An 11657-nucleotide genomic window follows, 5' to 3' on the forward strand; every position below is an offset into this window, starting at 1 on the left:
TTGTCTTTAAAGTTTGATGCCACCTTTCTGAGGCACCTTGTGATTCAGGGTGATAGGCCGGTTACCTAAATTAATTTATTCCAAGCTGTTCATTACTTCTTTAAACGGCTGTGATATGAAGTTAGAACCCTGATCTGACTCTAGTTCTTTGGTAATCCATATCTTTTAAAGAATTTGGTTAACTCCTCTACAACTACCTTTGCTGTAATTTTCCCTAAAGGTATTGCTTCTGGGAATCTTGTGGACACATTCATGATTGTCAATAAGTACTGATTCCCACTTTTAGTCTTAGGAAGGGGTCCTACACAATCAGTTAGGACCCTGTTAAAAGGTTTTCTTAAACACTGGAATTGGAATTAAAGGTTCTGTTTTAATACTGCTTAAGGTTTCCCTATCACCTGACATGTGTGACAGGTTTGACAGAATTTGACAACATTTTTATGTGGTCCAGGCTAATAGAAATGTTTTTGCATCTGAGTTTGAGATTTCTTAATTCCATAATGTCCAGTCATTGGAATTTCACAATCCTCTCTCAAATTTCCATCTTGGTACCCAGATGGTATCATCCATTTTACATTTGCCAGAACATGAGATGGTCTCCATTTCCTCATTAACACATTGTTCTTAATGTAATAACACTCTGGAATGTATTCTGCTTCTGTTTCAAAATAAGCTGTTTGGCATAATTGTTTCAAATCTGCATCCTCTTTCTGTAATTCCACTAACTAAACACCTCAACCTCATCGTCTTTAATCTTTTCCTCCTAAGTGATCTTTTCAAAGCCTGATCCAACCATCTGAACTTCAGCATCCTCCCCATGTCTTGTAAATTCTTGCTCTTCCTGTTTAAACTTGTGTGTTTGTAATCTCATCACCACACAATCTGGAAACATTCCAGGATGCTATTTCTGTAAAACCTCCAATGATTGTGTCTCAACAGGCTGCTGTAATACAGTAGGCATAGTCAAATACCTGTACTCCAGCTATATCATTCCTTACAATAAACTGAACCCCTGCAATGGGCAATTTCTGTACTACGCCAACAATTGCTTCTCCTGTTTTCAAATCACTTTTTAAATTTACCTTATACATTGAAATAGGTTTAACTTTTCCATGAATTCCCTGAATTCATACTCTCTTCTGCAATAACCCTTCTGCACAACAGATGATACTATTCCATAACATTAAGGACTGGCTAGCCCCCATATCCCTTAAAACTTTGACATCCTTTCCTGCTCATCTCTGAACACATGGATACACTTTTCCTTTGCATCTAAAATCTTTAGACAAGTCTGTAACCTGCCCTTGCATAGGTTGTGAACCCATTGCCACTTCTCTAGCTACCACTGATTCTTCCTGTTCTGGTCTTTCTTGCACGTGGATCTCAGAGCCCACAGTACTCTTACTTACAGAACTTTTGTGAGTCCTAGTACATCTATACACTTAAAAATAATTCAGTTTAAAACATTCTGCTTTGGCTGATCCTATCTGCCTCTTTCCCCTTTTTCTGCACTCTGTTATTTTAGCTTTTCTATTACTTTATTTGTAGTTTTCTTATCAATTTCCCTGATCTCATGATTAAATAGTTAACTAATCCTTAATCCTAAAGCTCCTTGATCTCATTATCGATTCTGAAGGTGGCATTTACATTGTCCTAAATTGTCCTTTGAATGTCTTAAAAGACAACGCAGCCAGGTTAAATTTGGCAGATGAAAATGTTTCTTATCAATGTAACATTTGACACCCAAGGCATTTGGTAAATAACTTACTAGTGAACCTTCCCCGAATCTAGGGAGTTTTGGAAAATTAAAACCAATGCCTCAACTATCTCACCAGCCACTTCTTTTAAGGCCCTAGGAAGAAGTCCATCAGGACCTGAGGACTTGTCAGCCCACAGCCCCATAATTTGCTCAATACCACTTCCCCGATGAAATATCCCTTTAAGTGTCTGCTGCTGCATCTCTATTAACATATCCCTTAACCTAATTTGTCAGTTCACTTTAGGTAGCTCTCCTTTTATGCCTTCACAATTAGGCTTATTTAAGTACATAAGAACAAGGAGCAGGATTAGGCCATTCGGCCCTTCAAGCCTGCTCTGCCATTTAATGAGATTATGGCTGATCTGATAGTAACCTCAAACCTGGATCCTGCCTACCCCTGATAGCCTATTACCCCTTGCTTACTGAGAATCTATCCATCTCTGCCTTAAAAATATTCAAAGACTCTGCTTCCACCACCTTTTCAGGAAAAAAATTCCAAAGACTCACAACCCTCTGAGAGAAAAAAAAATTCCACCTCATCTCCATCTTAAATGGGCGACTCCTTACTTTCAAGCAGTAACCCTAGTTCTAGATTCTCCCACAAGAGGTCACATCCTCTCCATCTTCAACCTGTCAGGCCCCTCAGGACCTTACATGTTTCGTAATAAGTTTCCTATAAGTTTAAGAAATAGTCTTGGGTCCACTTTTCTCTCCCTCAAACTGAATGTAAAATTCACATTATGCTCATATTATGATCACTGCTACCTGGGGCGCATTTACTATGAGGTCATTAATTAATCCTATCTTGTTGCACAATACCAGGTCTAGTATAGCCTACTCTCTGATTGGTTCCAGAACGTGCTGTTCGAAGAAACTAGCCTGAAACCATTCTAAGTTCTCTTTAATAGGCTACCTTTGCCCATCTGATTTTTCCAGTCTATACACAGATTAAAATCCCCCATGATAATCGCCGTACCTTCCTGTCAAGCTCCCATTATTTCTTCCTTTATACTGTCTTATCATGTGGTTACTGTTAGGGGGTCTGAGCACCGCTCCCTCAAGTTATTTCTTGCGTTTCTCATTTCTCATCTTTACCCAATCCATCTCAAATGATCCATCTCGGCCTCCTCCGGAGATCCCCAGCATCACAGATTCCAGTCTTCAGCCAATTCTATTCACTACATGTGATATCAAGAAATGGCTGAAGGCACTGGATACTGCAAAAGCTATGGGCCCTGACAATATTCCAGCAATAGTACTGAAGACCTGTGCTCCAGAACTTGCCACAACCCTAGCCAAGCTGTTCCAGTACAGCTACAATGCTGTCATCTGCCCAGAAATGTGGAAAATTGCCCAGGTATGTCCCGTCCACAAAAAGCAGGACAAATTGAAACCAATTACTGTCCCATCAGTCTACTCTCCATCATCAGTGTAGTGATGGAAGGGGTCATTAACAGTGCTACCAAGTGGCACTTTCTTAGCAATAATCTGCTCACTGACACTCAGCTTGGGTTACACCAGGATCACTCAGCTGCTGACCTCATTACAGACTTGGTTCAAATATGGTCAAAAGAGATGAACTCCTGAGGTAAGGTGAGAGTGACTGCCCTTGATATCAAGGCAGCATTTGACCGAGTATGGCATCAAGGAGCCAGAGCAAAGCTGGAGTCGATGGGAGTCAGGGTGAAAAGTTTCTGCTGGCTGGAGTTATATCTAGCACAAAGGAAGATGGTTGTGTTTGTTGGAGATCAATCATCTCTGTTGCAGGACATCAATGCAGGAGTTCATTAGGGTAGTGGCTTCAACCCAACGACCTTCAGCTGCTTCATCAGAGGCCTTCCTTCCATCATAAGGTTAGAAGTGGGGATATTCTCTGATGATTGCACAATGTTCAGCACCAGATACTGAAGCAGACCATTTCCAAATGCGGCAAAACCTGGACAATATCCAGGCTTGGGATGACAAGTGGCAAATAACATTCACACTACACAACTGACAGGCAATGACCATCTCCAACAAGAGACAATCTAATCATTGCCCCTTGACATTCAATGTCATTATCATTGCTGAATCCCTCACTATCAACATTTTGGGAGTTGCCATTGACCAGAAACTGAACAGAACTAGTCACATAAATACTGTGGCTACAAGAGCAGGTCAGAGGCTTGGAATCCTGTGACAAGTAATTCACCTCCTGACTCCCCAAAGCCTATCCACATCTAGAAAGCACAAGTCAGGCATGTGAAGGAACACTAGTGAAATGGTTAAATAATTTTAGTTAGAAATGTCTTTTAGTAAAACTAAAATATAAGCAGAAAAACAGAACTGGAGAGTAGCAGGTGTGGTTTAGATAGGATAACGAATCAGACAAGTAAGTTAGTAGAACAAAGGACAAAGCCAGGGAATAGGTGTTGAAATCAAAGAGGCCCAGATTCCTGCACAATCAGCAAGATATGATGGTCTTGACTGGATGAGAATAATGCTTGATGTATGTATACATGGGAAACAAGTAACTGAGACCGGAGAAGCATGTGATTGTAAGTTGACAGGATTAGAATACGTGTATGTGACCAAAGGTGTATAGGGAGTGAACACTTGTAACTTTTTAGAGTTCTGTCTTGGACTGTCCAAGGCTGTTTCTCCATGCATACGTTTGAACAATAAACAATTGAAACCTGTGCCTGAGTCTCCTGTTGGTCTGTCAAGGTGAACTACAAGAATTGGCGCTGCGATCTGGGTACTCATACCGGGTCATCAGAACAGCACTGCAAACAGGTGAGTATGTTTATTTACCATCCATAGTTATAGCAGTAAGCCTCCCCAAGTAACAGTCCAGCTGAGTATCCAAAGAAACTAAAGGAGGATTCAGGACAGAAGGTGCCAGGCAAGGAGGCAGAACTAGGCTGGTGGGCTAAAAACCGAAGCTGCACAGATAGGTCAGACCTCTCGGAAAAGAATGGGCCAAAGCTGTGCAGGTTGGAAACTAAGGCCACACCAGGTGGGCACAAAACAAGATGTTTTCAGGAAAGAAGGAGTTGGGCACCATGAACCTCAACTGGGGACCAGAAGGCTCCATTACGGGGTTCATAGCTGTACATCAGAAAAAGGGTATTAAAAGAATGCGGAAGGACGGGTGGAACCTGAAATGTCCCCCACTGAATTTTTGGTAAATAACTTAATAACTAATTGATCAAAGTCACAAGAGCTGTTTGCTCTAGAGAGAGAGGGAGAGAGAAGGAAAGGTACCCCTAGTGGGGTTAATAAGCAGTGACAGGCTGGAGCAGAGGAAATGTGAGGTACGGTCATTTTGATTGTCCCTTGTTACTTGAAGTTTCATTCGGAGTATGAAAGTTTTAAGTTGCTAAGATAAATGTTATAAGAATGGAAATATATGTTTGCGCGCAAGGAAGAATTTGTATGTGAGCCTTAATGTGGTTTTTCCCTAAATTGTCATTTGTGTGTGGAATTCAGAACTTTTGAGTCAAAAGCCTCATATTAGCTTAAAAGAAAAGCATACTCAAGCATTCTAATGTTTTGAGTATAAGGCTCGAGTTGAGATTTCTGGCAAAAATGCACAATTTGAAGGAATTGTAAAGATAAAACAGGGTTTTCCTTTGCAATGAACCAGCCTTTGCTCCACCCCCTTCGCAGACTAGCACTATTTCCACCAGCTTCCGTGCTGATTAGGATTCATTAATTCATTTTAGTTCATGCAAGTTGGTATTCTAAAAATTCTGAGGAAAAAATTACCTGAAATTCAAAAGGATTGTAGGAATACCAAAGGACATAGGGAAAAATCCCCCCCACACTCCCCCCTCAAACCCGTTGCAGGGGGAAGAGCGGGAGTGGGCATGAGCGAGCAGGCTCCTGATCAGTGGCCCCGGTCGGGGGTGCACCGCCATTTTATGGGCCCGCCCAGTGTGACGTCTGCCAGGAAGCATATAGCATGCACGTGAAAGAGCATACAGATCTCATTGAGTCTAAGTGCTGCCGCAGGGAGATCGGCTCCGTTTTGAAACTTTTAATAAAGGAGTTTAAAAATTTTCCCTATTATGTCCCCTCATGTGACATTGTCACATGAGTTGGGGCATGTCCATAGCTTTTATTGCAACCTTTCATTAAAATTTAAAACCCTCATGAAGCCCCATCCCGCCAGTGGATGATGTTTCATGTTTTTTCACAAGCCAGCCTGGGCTCCCGGCCTGCCCGCCAACCTTAAGGTTGGATGGGCAGATCCACTTATAAGCTGAGTTGGTTTCTTAATGGCCTTAACGCCGACAGAAAAATTCTGCCCATAAACACGCAGTCTACGTGGTTTCTATGGATAAAAGAGGTTTCTTTTGAAGAAGAGATTAATTAAATATGAAAGGAAGTCTGCAGCCCAGCAGCGCTGTTATTTGAATTTGGGAGAACCTTGAGATGTGAAAAGCGCAGTATAATTTAGCAAGTTACTTTTGAATAACTAGGATGATATCAAAGATGAAGATTACGTGTTGATAAATATGTGGGATTTTTAATCTGGATACAAATTTGTACACATGAGAATGAAGTAGTTTCAATCTTGATAGTGTAAATTACAATTCTTACAAAGTTTAAAAATTTGAGGTTTGGTTCCCTATAAAGTTCAGAAAAGGGAATTTTTATTTTAAGAGGTTTGACAACAATTGACATTAATTCAAATGCTGCAAGCTTTTTGCATTTGTAAGTCTGTTCCCAAAATATAAATTTAAGCTCAAGACCTTGACAAAGTTTTGCAGAATTCTAATTTTTGGCAGAGTTAATGAATCTGGGATAATTTTAAGACGGAAGAAGGTCAGACACTATCTAATGGGTTATTTTTGAGAAAATAAAATGTTGTTTGAGGAGAAGATAAGGAAGCACAGCATGTTAATAGCTGGAATCAAATAGAAATGTTTGATTTCTGTTTTAAAAATGTTATGAGAATAATTTATTGGACTATAAAGTCTCTCCTGGCAATCTGAACAGGATAAGATGGTAGCTAGGAAATGATTATGGATAGGAGATAGAGTTAGTGAAAGGGGGCACAATATACAAACTGTTTTAAGAGAACTGAATTTGATAATCTGGCCATCACCTGAGACATTAGAACTACACAGCCAGGGAGATAAGCAAAGATCTAGAGACATAGACCTCTGTTGACATCAAATGGTTAACATGGCCTAAAGAGTAAGGAGACATTTTAAACAATCAAGGCAATAGAGAAACTGACCTTAAGAGAATCTTAGGATGATCATAGTCAGAAGGAGTAAAAAAAACTTAAAGGGAAAAGTATATGGAATCTGCAGCTGAGGCAATTGAAGGGTAAGGAGAAATAATACTTTACAACAATTTATCACAGGATGGATACAGGTAAATGGGAAGCTGGAGAAAGGCTAATTAGATGTATTACTGACTATATTACTGTGCCTGCGAGCTACAAAAAGTAAGACCACAGGATTAACACCATGATGACAGGCAGAGTTAAGCAGCTCCCAGAAGGAACAGGCACTGGAAGTGAAGATACTGAGCCATTGAAAGGTAGGATAAGAACGTGTATTGTAGGGTTGTGTAGACAGCTTAAGGAATTGAGGTCCAAGGTGAGAAAGAAGCAGGAGATAGCAGACCGGGAAAGAAGTGAGGGGGAATAGCTCCCGCAGGACATGCCAAAAGTGAGGGATAAGGTAATGGTGAAGGTAATGCCCGAGAAACCAGATTTTGCACCCAAGCGGATAGGACTTTATGGGATAATAATGATTAGCGATACTTGTACCTGTGCGGCTATGAAAGGAAAGAGGCACTGGAAGCACTGGTCACAACTGAAGCATGTTACTAACTGATCTTATTTTACAGAACTAATCGCGACCAACCACTGACGACTGAGAGGTCTTGTACTTGAATCCGCAGGAATGACACTACAACAAGAGCGCTAACTGACTTAACAAGTGGATGCAAAATGACACGGCCACAATTAACTGATCCCCTTGACCAGCATTGGGCCCTAGACCAGAGAATGGACTAGTTAGCGGAAAAAAATCTGTATGATAATGTACACCATGAGTTGATACCCATCATCCTAAACATCCCTGATATTGGCTTGCCTGAGTGGTGCTTGGGCCAGACCTGAGCACTGTATGAAACTCTAGTAAAACAAGTGACAACACAGGCAGCTTGGCCTAACGGTGGAGGGTGGCCCATGGCTGTACCCCTGTTTAGGGAAAAGGTCGACTGAAATATAGTCTGGTTAATGATGTCACCACAGCATTTAACACAAGGACCTTAATAGTAAATTTGATTGACTGGGCAACAGTGGACCAAAAGGTCTGGAACTTAAGTTCCCAACTTAAGAAAATTCTGGATAAAGGACAAGGGATCCAGGACAGGCAATTCAGTACAGACCAAGACCTGACACAAATAATTCAGAGATTGGCCACAGTACTAGAGAGCCAATCTTGGACCATTAACAAATTGACTGATGTTGAGAGAAATCTCTCAGATCGCAGTCAGGAATGACATCTGCAGCACCTATGGATCATGGATACTCGAGCAGACACAGGAAAACTTGAAACAAATTCATGAGGGTGAGGTGTCCCTGTGGATAACAAATGCACACTTGTTTAATCTGTCATGACATAAGAATCACAATTTGACCAGTTGCCAGCTCAGGGGTATAATGCGTATACACAGAACTTATACTAAGTGTGTTGTGAATAATAACATGTTAACCGGCATTGTTTTGGCAATCCCAGTTATACCAGAATCAACACCCACTAGAACATTAATTATAGAGTATAAAATATTGAGGTAATTATTATGTAAGGTATCATAATATACCACTATATGCAGTAGAGATGGAGTGTAATATAGTAAGCACCACTTTGGAGAGATGAAATGTGGAGGCCTCTTTGGTAGTGTGTCCACATCCAACATATGAAACAGAAGAAGCGAGGTGCGGGTTTAATGAAACAGCAATTTGTACAATGGAAGCTATATGGGCTATGTTTTTTTTCATTCATTCATGGGATATGGGCTTTGCTGGCTGGGCAACACTTCTTTCCCATCCCTAGTTGCCCTTGAGAAGGTGGTATTGAGCTATCTCCTTTAACCATAGCAGTCCATGTGGTGTAGGTACACCCACGGTACTGTTAGGAAGGGAGTTCCAGGATTTTAACCCAGCGACAGTGATTGACCTTCAACAACCTCAACCATCTTCCTTTGTGCTCGGTCTGACTCCAACCAGCAGAGAGTTTTCCCCTGATTCCCATTGACTCCAGTTTTGCTAGGGCTCCTTGATACCACACTCAGTCAAATGTGGCCTTGATGTCAAGGGCAGTAACTCTCACCTCACCTCAGGTGTTCAGCATAAGGAAAGGGGCAATGCCACTGAGTTGGCTACCTGGGGCTAGGCCAAGGGCAAAAAGGCAGGACTGAAAGGGTTAAACTAAATTTTAGTTAGAAGTGTCTTTTAGCCAAACTAAAATATAAGCATAAAAGCAGAACTGGAGAATAGCAGATGCACTTTAGACAGGATAAGGAATGAGATAAACAAGCTAGTAGAACAAAGGATAAGGCTAGGGAGTGGGTGTTGAAATCAAGGAGGCCAGACTCCTGCACAGTCAGCAAGATACGGTGGTCTTGCATGGATCAGAAAAATGCTTGATGTATGTACTCATGGGAAACAAGTAACAGAGATGAGAGAAATATGTGATTGTAAGTTGACAAGATTAGAATATGTGACCAAAGGTGTATAGAAGGAGTGAACACTTGTAACCTTTTAGAGTTCTGTCTTGGACTGCCCAAAGCTGTCTCTCCCTATGTATGCTTGAACAATAAACATTCGAAACCTGAGTCTCCTGGTGGTTTGTCGAGGCGAACTACAACAATATCCATTTGCTTGAATGAGTGCAGTTCCAACAACACTCAAGAAGCTCGACACCATCCAGGACAAAGCAGCCCACTTGATTGGCATCACATTCACAAACATTCACTCCCTCCACCACTGATGCACAGTGGCAGCAGTATGTACCATCTACAGGTTGCACTACAGAAACTCACCAAACTTCCTTAGACAACACCTTTCAAACTCACGGCCACTACCATCTAGAAGGACAAGGGCAGCAGATACATGGGAACACCACCACATGGAAGTTGCCCTCCAAGCCACACACCATCCTGACTTGGAAATGTATCACTGCTCCTTCATTGTCACTGGGTCAAAATCCTGGAACTTGTTCTCTAACAGCACTGTAGGTGTACCTACATTACATGGACTACTGCAGTTCAAGAAGGCAGGTCACCACCAACTTCTCAAGGGCAATTAGGGATGGGCAATAATGCAAGCCTAGCCAGCGATGCCCGCATCCCATGAATGAATAAAAAATGAATCTGCTTCTACATTTCCTGAGCTTAGGTCATCCACTCCTACACCTTTTCCTCGCTTCCTGCCCTTTCAAAATGTTATTTACCTTCAATATTCAGACCTCAATCTATGTCATCCTGCAGCCATGTCTCTGCCATGGCTATCAGGCCATACTTATTCATTTCTATTTGAGCCATCAGTTCATCTGTTTTATTTCAAATGCTACATGCTTTTAAATACAGAGCCTTTAGTTTTGTCTTTCTATTATTTTTGTAACCTCTAGCCTTATCTGCTGATTTACTCTTAGATTGTACTCTCTATCCCTTCTTCTCATTGTATGTTTATCATTTCCTGTATTAACACCTTTCTCTCTTGCCTTGTCTCTACTCTTTGGTTTACCGCATCTTCCCAAGCTTGATCCCTTGCCCCCACTATTTAGTTTAAAATCCTCTCTACTCCCCTAGTTAGGCAGCTCGCATGGTGCCCAACTCCTCATACTGACTATGCAGAACGTCTTTCCATGTCCTGCCTATGTCATTGGTACCTACATGGACCATGACAACTGGACCCTCCCCACCCCCCACTCCAAGTTCCTCTCCAGCCCTGAGCAGATATTCCGAAACAAGGCAACAAAGCCTTCTGGGCTCTTGTTCTTTGCTGCAGAGAGAAGTGTCAATCCTGCTTGCTAAGCTGTCCCCTAATACCACTATGTTACTTTTTGCTCCCCCCATTTGAATGGCTTCTTGTACCACAGTGCCATGGTCAGTTAGCTCATCCACTCCTCAGATGGTAGTGTTCCCATGCATCTGTTGGCCTTCTAGGTGCTAGAGGTCACGGGTTTAGAAGGTGCTGTCAAAGGAGCCTTGATGAGTTACAGCAGTGCATCTTGTAGATGATGGACACTGCTGGGTGGAATTGTCCCAGATTTGCACTAAGTGCAGTAACAGGCGGGTAAAATGACATTTTACCCGCCGGCCACAAAGGTGGCTTTTCACACCGTATCATCCCAAACGCACCTCATTAATTATGCATTCCCAGGAAACATGCCGTTTCCGTGGTTGGTGGGCTCTCATTTGCCCTCCATGCAATCACCTTGTCACTTCATCACACCGGGCACCATATTTAAAGTCTAGCCACGTATACACAGCTCTCAGTGCTTCCAGCCCACGACTGCTGCACGACAGATAGGATAGCCCCAAAAGGCAAAAAGACTTCAATCCCCGGGATTGGTGACACATCCCTCGAGCGCCTTTTGAATGCCGTGGAGGCCCACTGTGATGTTCTCTACCTGTGTTCTAGCCAAAGGAGTGGCAGCGGCATCACTAATCCAGCATGGGAGATGGTGAAGCAGTGCGCAGTGCCAATGCCCTGCAAAAGAGGTCAGCAACCCAGTACCACTACACGATGAATGGTCTCATTTGTTCCACCAAGGTAATTCACTACATATGAACATACAAATTAGGAGCAGGTGTAGGTCACTCTGCCCCATGAGCCTGCTCCGCCATTCACCCCTTGTTAATCAAGAATGTACCTAGCTCTGCC

The sequence above is a fragment of the Carcharodon carcharias genome, chromosome 11 (assembly GCF_017639515.1).
Source record: "Carcharodon carcharias isolate sCarCar2 chromosome 11, sCarCar2.pri, whole genome shotgun sequence".
NCBI lineage: Eukaryota > Metazoa > Chordata > Chondrichthyes > Lamniformes > Lamnidae > Carcharodon > Carcharodon carcharias.